Source organism: Octopus bimaculoides, chromosome 20 (assembly GCF_001194135.2).
Source record: "Octopus bimaculoides isolate UCB-OBI-ISO-001 chromosome 20, ASM119413v2, whole genome shotgun sequence".
NCBI lineage: Eukaryota > Metazoa > Mollusca > Cephalopoda > Octopoda > Octopodidae > Octopus > Octopus bimaculoides.
In genome coordinates, this window is record NC_069000.1 from 39,290,099 (window position 1) to 39,300,910 (window position 10,812).

Here is a 10,812-nt window from a genome sequence, read left to right on the forward strand (position 1 = left end):
TATATATATACACGCATATATGTGTGTGTGTGTGTGTGTGTGTGTGTGTGTTTGTGTGTGATGTGAAGAGAGATAAAGAGAGGCCGCAGGTTTTAATCAGGAGAGCGGTCGATTATCTCTATATATTAAGAATATAAATCTTTGTAAATAGCAATGTAAATTTAAGTCCATATAAATACAAATGTGTATGTGTGTACGTATGTAGGTGTGTCATGTGAATACGTATGTGTGTGTGTGTGTGTAAATACAAATGGAAAACTAAAATTAATTTCTAATATAATCTGGGTAAATCGACTAGCCAGAAAGAGACATTCTTCCAAACCTGTTTTAACTGAGTGACTGACAAGCCGCGTTGAGTGAATCCTCGCTATTTCTCATTCAATACGCTGCTGTATACGATTTCGATATCGCTTTTCTGTAAGATGCTTAGCTTATTTTACACAAATTTAAACCTTCCCTATGGCTCCTAATTTAGATGTAAATGCCACTGTTTGAGATCAATCAGATCTATCGGTGCATACCGAATAAAGGAACGTTTCGGCTGTTGAAAAGATAGAGAATCGATTCTTAGCTTTTATATACATATAGTAATAAATAGCAGATTTAGCCAACAATTTTCGTTTGAATTGACTCAACCTCCGTAAACTGTCTTTCTTTCAGCTGTCCTGGTGATCAATGATAATGAAGGAGTACATTTTGATTAAGTGCAATTACCCTTGAAGCATCGGAATGTGAATCCATTAGCAGCTGCTCAATTTCATAGTTACTTTGACGATTTATTCTTAATTAGATATCTAATCCGGTTATTTCTACAATATTAAAGATTATATTTTCCTCCCATTACTCATTTGATTTATCAATGCTTTCTCTGTCTGTCTGTCTGTCTGTCTGTCTGTCTGTTTGAACGTGGGCATGTCGTAATGAGGGTTAGTGGTTAGGTTGTTGCACGCCTGATTGTAAGATTGTGGTTTTGATTCTCACAAGTGTGGATCATTGCGCTCTTGAACAAAACATATCAGTTCACATTTCTCCGCTCCTCTCAGCTGGCAAAAACACATAATCCTTCGGTGCCATCGCGATTCCGAGCAGGTGGAGAACGTACACATAGAACGCAAACATGAAACCAGCCTTATGAGCGTATAGCTCAGGAAAGACATTTGATACATATACGTGTGTGTGTGTGTGTGTGTGTGTGTGTGTGTGTGTGTGTGTGTGTGTGTGTCTGTGGGTGTATGTTTGTGTGTGTGTGTGTGTGTGTGTGGGTGTGTGTGTGAGCATAAATAGGCTGAACGATATAGGTGCATATATATCTCCGACCATATAACACAAGATTACGACACTTTACAAAATGGTGACCAAGAGAAAATGCTGTACATATAATTTGAGTAATATTTAAAAAATTGCTATACGCTAATGAAGCGTAGCAACAACATTACCCTCATCCATACAGACCTGTGTTTACGCAGCATGCATTAATATGTGCAAAAATAAATACAAATACCGAACATATATATAGAAGTGCATGCGTGTGTGTGGACGTGTGTATGTGTGTGTGCCGCCGCGTGCGCCTGTGTACATGAAAGTATGTATGCGTGTGAGTGTTTATTTGTCTGGATAAAGATAAACACATATCTAGAAATGTGTGAATGTCTATTTCTATATTTATATATATATATAAACATATATGTGTATATATTTACATACGTACATACATACATACATATATATGTATATATATATATATATATATATATATATATATATACATGCTTAAAACCACCCAATTTCTAGTTACTGAACTTGTGCTATAGACCGGTTAGAAATCTTCTCGCCAAACTAATGTAATTTTCATCCAATTATTGGTTAATTAATTTTTAACTTGGATCAATAATATCAGCATAACACGTTGATAACGCAATTATCGCAGCCATCACGCTATTGACAAGAAGAAAAACTGACACATGATATCCCGCTTGTCTGACACAATATAAGCAGATATCTTCCATACATTTAACTCTTTAGTAATCGGTAATAGCACTCATAATATATGCAATCAAACAGAAACACTAAAGGGATATTATGGCGAGAAAATTTGCCGTTTATTAATGAACATTTTACTGTATTTATTAAATGGTTTCGTCATTTTAACCAAGGCCATGCTTCGATTAGTTATTCAAGAGTTTTAGTCGCTTACATTCACTACAAAATATCGTCTGGTATTTAAATGTATATATCTACGTAATTACCGAGTGTGTCAGACACCCGTTTTTCTTACAGTCTTCAATTCAAGCCGCATAGTAAGAGATGCCATTCTATACATGTAACACAAATATGCATATGTGGTATTAGAGCCGAGGTTTTGACTGCTATTTCAAGCTTGGTGGTATCTCTTAGATACCCTAAATTATAATTTTTATAATAATTATTACCTCTAAGCTTTTTATTCCCATGCTGGCCACCTGAAATGGTAAGATGCAGCCCCCTGTTGGTGAAAAGTTGTCCATCCCTGGGATAAATAGTTACTTTTCATAGCAAGGCAATTTAAGATCTCTATATACGCGGGTAATACCAAAGATGATGTCTCCAAAGAACTGGGGACGCAGGCAAACTGTGCGTGCCGCTATTGGCAACACTGATGTTTTTGTTGAGCATACCCCTGCTCGTGCCCCTGCTCGTGCCCCATCTCGTGCCACTGCTCCTGCCCCTGATCCAGCCCCTGCGTGCGCCCCGCTATCACGCTCGGTCTTGGCTTGGCAGTTGCATCTGATGGAACTCCCGATTGACGCTACCGCCAAGTGTGAAGATCTCGCAGTTATTCAGTTTTGGGACGCAAAGTGCATTAAACGGATTGAAATTCATCGCCAATTAACGGAGGTGTGTGGTGAGGCATGCATAGATGCCAAAAACGTCCGCAAGTGGTGTACAGAGTTTGCGGCTGGTTGTACTGAAATTCATGAGGAAGGAAGAAGCGGGTGGACTTCAATTTCCGACGAGACAGTCACGAAGGTTGAGCAAGACCTGTGTGAAAATCTGCCGATCACTCTGGATAATCTGCGCATTTTAGTTCCTGAGGTTTCCCGAAGCACCATTCATAGGGTTCTGAGTGAAAAATGTGCGCAAGATGGGTCCCACGTATACTCACAGAAGACCATATACAGCAACCCACCTTATAGTCCTGACTTGGCACCCAGTGACTACCACCTGTTCCCTAAGCTGAAAGAACGTTTGGCCAGAACGTGCTTCAACAACGACGATGGGGTGAAAGATGTGGTTCAACGCTTCCTGAACGACATGGCGGTGAGCTTGTATAACATGGGCATACAAAAACTGCCTCAGCGCCTACAAAAATGCATTGACAGAAATGGCGATTATGTGGAAAAATAGATAAATGTTCAGACTTTGAAATGATGTAAACATCAATGACAATAAACAGTTCTCTGATTTCTAAATATTTTTGGAGACATTACTTAAATCCTAGATTTGTATCCAGAAATAATCCAATAAGACACACACACACACATATGTATTTATATATATCTACATACGTATGTATATAGATGTATGTATGTGCATGGGTGTGTAAGTGTGTGTGTCGGTCATTCAGTTTTCTTGTAAAGAGTTTACTCACAAGACTTTGATCAGCCCGGTCCTATAGTGGAACACAGTTGCCCAAGGTTGCTCGCTTTGAGAGGCTGTACCGAAGATCGCATGCCTTGTAAGCAAGCTCTGATCCCACACACAGCCACACTGGAAATAGAACAGAGAGATTACATTTATATATAATTCATTGAAGAAAACTGGATGTATAAATATGAGTTAGGCTTAATTACATGTATTCAATTAACTCGCCTGATTTCCTGAGTTGTTCTCTCTCTTTTTTTTGGCGGGGGAGGGTGTTCATTAGATTTCCAAATGCTCAGTAATCACCACAAAGTGCAATTAATATCTTCACGTTAGGTAAGCTGATTCAGATACTTGTGATATTATGCACCGCATTTATAATATGTAGTTTTGAAATCTCAAGCATGAATATTCTTTTGTATTGGCGCTCATCGTTGTTGGACTAATACAGCATTCTTTTGTTGCCGTATAGGAAGTATTGTATTATGTGTAGCACATGTGTCCGCGGGTGATCAAGTTTCATGAATTTCATATTAAAATGGCATTCATAAACTCACTCTCTTTATTCTGTATAAGGAACATGTGGACATATACATATGTGTATACTTGTGCATACATCTCTGTGTATACATATTATTTTTGCGTTCTTGTACATGTATATACATATATATATGTGTGTGTGTGTGTGTGTGTGTGTGTGTGTGTGTGTGTGTGTGTGTGTGTGTGTGTGTGTGTGTGTGTGTGTGTGTGTGTGTGTGTGTGTGTGTGTGTGTGTGCGTGTGTGTGTGTGTGTGAGGTTATATATTTATTCTCTGTACATACAAAATAGCTTGAATCAATTGCTTTATAAATGGATTATAAACAATATATATAAAGCCAAATTGTGTGAATCTTGCTCACTGGGCTCATTGCTTTTACACTGTTATCACATATTTACGAATATATAAACTGTACGATAACGATGAACTTATATAAAATTTTGAGAATCGAATTACTGCTGCAAACAAAACAATCAGGAGAGATAGCTCAAATGCTGTGACGACTTCTCGGATGGCGTGGAATTATAATCACATTCGAAAATAATGGATCCCGCGAGCGTAACTGGAAAGCTTACCGACGTTCTTAAGTTGATATATATTTCATCTAATCCAGTTAATCGGCTTTAATCCCCACATTTTATTCCTTGTAGGCAAGATTTTATTCAATACATCGAATGTTATTGAAAATTGTTGAGCTGTAATCGTGCACATAGTTTATTTACTGATGTTGTAATGATTACATATTTATATTAGAAGTAAAAAATAAAATGAAGAGAGGGAGAGAGAGAGAGAGAAAGAGAGATAAAAAGAATTTTAGAGAAAAAGAGAAGAAAAGAGGATGGGTTACAAAGCAAAATAAGTATGGTGTTACAAAGCCAGATTAGATAAAGCCATACAGGCCACTTTCAATATACGTTGATTATTTTTGTCCTGATTTGACTCAGGTTTGTTCTTATCCCTGGTAGAATTTATCTGCTTAGTGGTTTTACTACTAGTAACTTTATATATCCACTAACCTTAATTAATCTTTGAGGCACTGAGACGGCTTCTAATAATATTCAAAGAGTCAAAATTCCTACAGAAGCTCTACACGACGTTGTATTCCAATTTTCTTCAAGCATTTATCTATCATTGCTGCATCAGTTTCTGCTGCACAGATTATTCCAGGCACGACCTTCAGCGTTTTCATACTCCAATTTTTCCCCATTTCCAATTTTAAGGGATTGTATTTCTTTCACTTTTTTCATATTATTATTGTTGTTGTTGAACATTTTGTACTTTCAGACCAATTTCTATTGCATCACCTGATAGACCTCCCTATTGCTGGGATGTGTGCAGCGTTTTGTATTCTTTTCACTTGATAGGAGTATTGTATTGGGTCAGTTTTATCTCCTGAGGTGTAGTGCTGTCTTTTCTTGTATTATTGCTTATGTTGTGTTTTGTGTATGTAATGCGTTGGTTTTTTAAGGATTTCTGGTGGAAGTTTATTTCACCAGATAATTGCTGTAAAGAGTGTCTTGTGGTGCTTGTGGGTTCTTTTGTTTCGGTAGTATTATTGAATTGATAGTGTGTTGCTTAGAATGTGGGCTGTTCCTAACAGGGCTATTGTTTGCTTGAGGATCCAGATATAGCGTCTATGTTTTTGTACATATGTTTTTTTTTATCATTCCCAATGCTCCAAGTATTATTGCTATTGCTTTCACCCGCATGTCCCACATCTTTTTGGACAGTAATATTTTAATCAGAAGTGACTACGATGTCTATCAACATGGAGGTGTTTTACTCAATCCTTGATTATTATGTCGGGGCGACTAGCTTTTACTTCTTTGTCGATTTTAACCGGTATATCCCCCCTGATGATTGTGACCTGAATTTTGTTTTATATCTTGTTTGGCACATGTTTATACTATTTATTGTCAGTTTTAATGTTATAGCGTTGGCATATTGTCCAGGGCATATAACTACTTACTCGGTCGTATCTCTATATATAATTACATTTGGCAAAGACTAGGCAACCAGACATAATGGAGTTAACTGTCTTATTATGCTTGTTGCAGATTCTGAATTTGATGTTAGAGCCTGTTTTTATCATTTTCCTTTTATAGTTGTTTGCAGTCAGGCATTGGTCTTGTGCTTCGAGAATCAGTCCTTTTTTCAGCTTTTAGTCCAGAGCTTTTGAGCCATTTCTGACTTTCACTTAGGCTCACACTTTCTCTGCCAAGCCTTGCAGAGTATTGATCACGTAGTAGTTTCTCTCTCTATTTCTTCTTTAATATATTTTGTAATTCTGCCTTCACATTGTTTTTCTTTTTTTTTTTTTGTCTCTGAACATTTCTGCTATGTTGTCATCTGAGGTCTGTTTATCAGAATAAATTGTTGACTCCTTGTTTATAGAGAAAAGCATTTTCTTTGTCTCGTGTTGCTTTATTCCATGTAGTAGCATTCCACTAATTTGTTTCAAGCGATCAAATGTATCTGCTGTACTATCAATCCCCCCCCCCCATAAAATTGACAGCAATAATATTTATTATATATAGGACACATGGAACGTGAAAACATTTAGGACAATAGAAAGAAAATGAAGATTGTGAGTACAAATGAACAGAAGTAAAACATGATGAATAATAGTCAAGAAAATTATAATTCAATTTCCAAATAAGGGTATTCACCTAGGGTTAACCAGGGAACTTCACAGATCATGAGTCACACCGACAGCCAAGCCAAGGACACAAGTGGTAGGCACCCCGTTCCCATTTGTGCACCCTCCTACAGGCGCTAGCTTAGATTGCGCCTTCTCACTGGATCCTTCCGTTGCACTATGTTTAAATCGTTTCGAGTCCTACTAGCTACACAAATCAGTATAAATCCCTATATATAGCAAGTTCAAATGTCCATCAAATTTACTTGAGTTAATAAATCTTACCGAACGTATTCAATGTAACTTTTGTTTTCAATTTTGTTGTCACACATCCGTCTTAACAGCAGCTCAGATTTAATTAGGTAAACACCATAAAATATTACCCTGTATTTTCAAGCAACTACTGAATTCATTGCTACCACACTTATGGATATTATATCAAATATTTTGCATGCAAATATTTTTCTTTGTAAATATAACCGCTGGAATTAATATACATCCATTCATACATACATGCAAATATACATGCATACATACATAAGTTACACACACACACACTCACCACGCATACACACATATTTGTCATAATACATAATGATTTTATAAATACGATGTTTCTATTGTAGATAGTAAATAATAGGTTTAGTTTCATTTATGGGAAAATTAATGTTGCTTTCGTGTATTTAATAGTATTTGTGTTGCAGCGTGCATTTCAAATTTACTGTATATTAGAATTTGTGTTATTCATATTTAATGTTGAATATAATGTTGTCTATTCAATGGCGATTTCACATTTCCCCGACTGCCAATTGGTGAGCTGCAGGTAATATCTAAAGTATATATGGCATTGCCATTATGGTCTAAAGTATATATGGCATTGCCATTATGGTTATTTAATGGGACATATTTATGAATCGAACATTGTGTATTTAATGCAGACTTTAATCTTCATGCAATCTCTTTTAATTGATTTTGAATAGATAATCCAGATCTTCGTATAGCTTAGAGATGAACTTTGAAACTTTACTGTCACTTCGATATTACAGTGTGGAACAAACTTTCTCATCTTCCCTTGACGCATGTGACAAGCATATCATTTATATATAACTCGTGCAAGTCTATTTATTTCATTCGTGTCCAAACTTTATAATTTAAGAATATCAACTCACGGCCTCCACTCTGGCCTGACTTCATGTAATGGCTATATAATTATTGAAATTCAATTAGCGTTTCTCACAAATTGCGTTCTGCTTCACTATTCATACTAGCTGTATTACTTTATGGACTTATACGTAAGGCATGCATTGTATTACCTTTTATCTGTTATCTTTTAATTGTTTTCCTTATCAGACTACAACAGGCTCACTGAACAATAGTACGTTCTATATAATTATCAAAGAATATAGATACATCATAATGATTTGAATAATTCGGGATATTATGATTAACATCTACGAAATATGTGTATCTGAACTGAGGGTGAACATAATTGTCACTTCCCACTATAGCTTTACTAAGATTTCTCTAGCCTACTCTATGCTCATAACACTAATATTCCCACAAAATATTACAATGAGCCCATAAATTTGAACTCATATATCCTTTTACCTCTCACATTCAGAAGATGGTTGTATTTTGGAACAAGTCGTATCCCCCACAGAATATGTTTTGTTCATGTGTGTAAAATTAAGCCACAATCCGTTGCAAACATGTACTTGTTTCCAACAGCTTTCCTTGTGTTTCTCAAATCTATTCCATTTTTTATTTTCGTTGTCATTTCAAATTTATTGCTTAGATATTTATTTTCAGTGTAATTAAACATTATTTTTCTAATTAGTAAGTTATAGGAAGAAGAAAAATTATTCTTTCTATTTTAATATTACAGTACACCAAAGCAGCATGCTGGTCGAATCTCGAACGTGCTTCGCAAAAAGACTTAGTGATATTCTGCCTGGTTTAATGTTCTAAGTTCAAATTCCGCCTAAGTTAAGTTTGGCGTTCATCATTTCCAGGTCGATAAAATAATTACCAGTTGAGCATTGGTGTCGAGGTAATCAACTTACTCCTCCCGCAAAATGTCTGGCCTTGTGCAGATATTTTGATATCAATATCTCATTAAACCCAGGCGATTACATGCCAGAATCATTAACTCGCCGCGCATAATGCTTAGATGCATTTCGTAAGGTTTTACGTTTTGAGTTCAAATTCCGCTGGGGTCGATTTTGCCTTTCATCCTTTTTTGGGGGGCTCGATGAAATAACTACCAGTTGCGTATTGAGGTCGATGTAATCGACTTATGCCCTCCCCAAATTTTACTGACCCTGTGCCGAACCTGGAAACCAATATTGCAGTACACCAGCTTTTGTTTTTAATCCCGATATTTCGCACAATCTTAATATTGTGAGTCGGGAGGAATTCATCCGTGTGTATTCTCGGCCCCAATAAGTATATAAATGGTGTAGTTGGAAGAGAAGCTATAGTCCAGGGCCTAAAAGACGGAAGGAACAAATTGATCATCAGCGGAGCAACATATGCTGGACATTATGTCAAACGAATGAATTGTGCTAAAACGTATTGGACAATGTTGCTATCGGTTGTATATTAAGCTGTCCCATAATAAATCTTATATTCCACAGTATATTAGTTCACTGTTTTCCAAAACAGAGAAAATCTACTCTTCATTTCTAGTTTTTTATATGTATGCCGTAATTAGAACCGTAGATTCGAATTTGTTTCCTTCTTGTGTAATTTTTGTTCATTTGTTTTGTTTTTAATGCCAAGATTCAGTGGTTCTCAGCCGGGTTCCATATGTCTCTTCGTTATCCATAAAAGATTATATTTTCAAAATTTATGGGCAATAATTTACTTATAATTCTACAATACATTCGCGCTTTTAACAGTTTTTTTTAAAAATACAATTCCTAATATCATTTAAATATAGGATATTTTTTAAACAGCGTATGATTATGAGGGTCCTACCGAGTAAAATAAGAACCTAAGGGTACCATAGGTAAACAGTGTTTGAGAACCACTGGCCTGGCGGATTCTTGATCTTAAAAGTTCCCTTCATTATTGTCATGCTAGCGAATAATGCGGCAGGCATCAGACTTCTTACTTCAATATAAAATTCAGACTGTCTAAGACATAGGTGGGATCAATATTAATGCCATATATTTGTTACTATCAATAGACACTTTTTATTCGGAATTTTATTTCTTTATTCGGTTTTATTTATATCCCGGTTTCTACTTAGAGATTTCTATTATTTACGTTAGAGGTATTGTATTCAATATTTGCTTATTCTATCTTGTTGCTTTGCTTTTGCATAAACATATACAGTTCTCTATCTAGAGAAAGGGTCATATTCTTATTTCTTTTTATCATCATCAGATGCCGCCTTTCATGTATTTCATTCTATGCTTATATAACATGCAACCTACATTACTCATCCTCTTATTGTATATTTATATGAACATAATTTTTACCTTCAACTATTAAAGCTAGAACATGATTAGATTTTAAGAGATATGTACTACATCTGTTGTTTGAATTTAGTCTATTTGATGGAGAAATATGTTTCGATCTTGGGTGATGCAGTAAAAAAATAAATAAATTCTTGCGTCTTCTCTTAATAGCCAAAACAGAACAACACATACTTCTATACATCAAAACACGTCTATTTCCTTTATTGTGAAGTTTTCGAGATTATCAACAATTGGCTTTTACTGTAAGCATTCCCCCTTCGCATTGCTATTCGAATATATTAATATAATTTCCGTTTATTACTCTCCAGGATTCTTACAAGATTTTCTTTCGTCCTTGTTTGATCATATTTATCTATGTTAATTTTTGCTGTAATTTCTTCCATTAGTACCTTCCGTAATTCACGCTTTTCTTTATTTTTCATCTATTTCCAAACAAAACTGTTTCTTGTTTCATGGATATACAACATTTTCTACAAAAAGCATCTTAAATATTGCAAAAATGTACAACGATTGAATGTATGTTTGCTCA

At 35.6% G+C, this 10,812-nt stretch overlaps 1 protein-coding gene across 7 annotated transcripts in view; it reads left to right on the top strand.

Moving 5' to 3' along the window:
• Positions 1-10,812, top strand: part of LOC106873878 (uncharacterized) — a 375,863-nt gene that overhangs the window by 248,699 nt on the left and 116,352 nt on the right. The window lies entirely within an intron of this gene.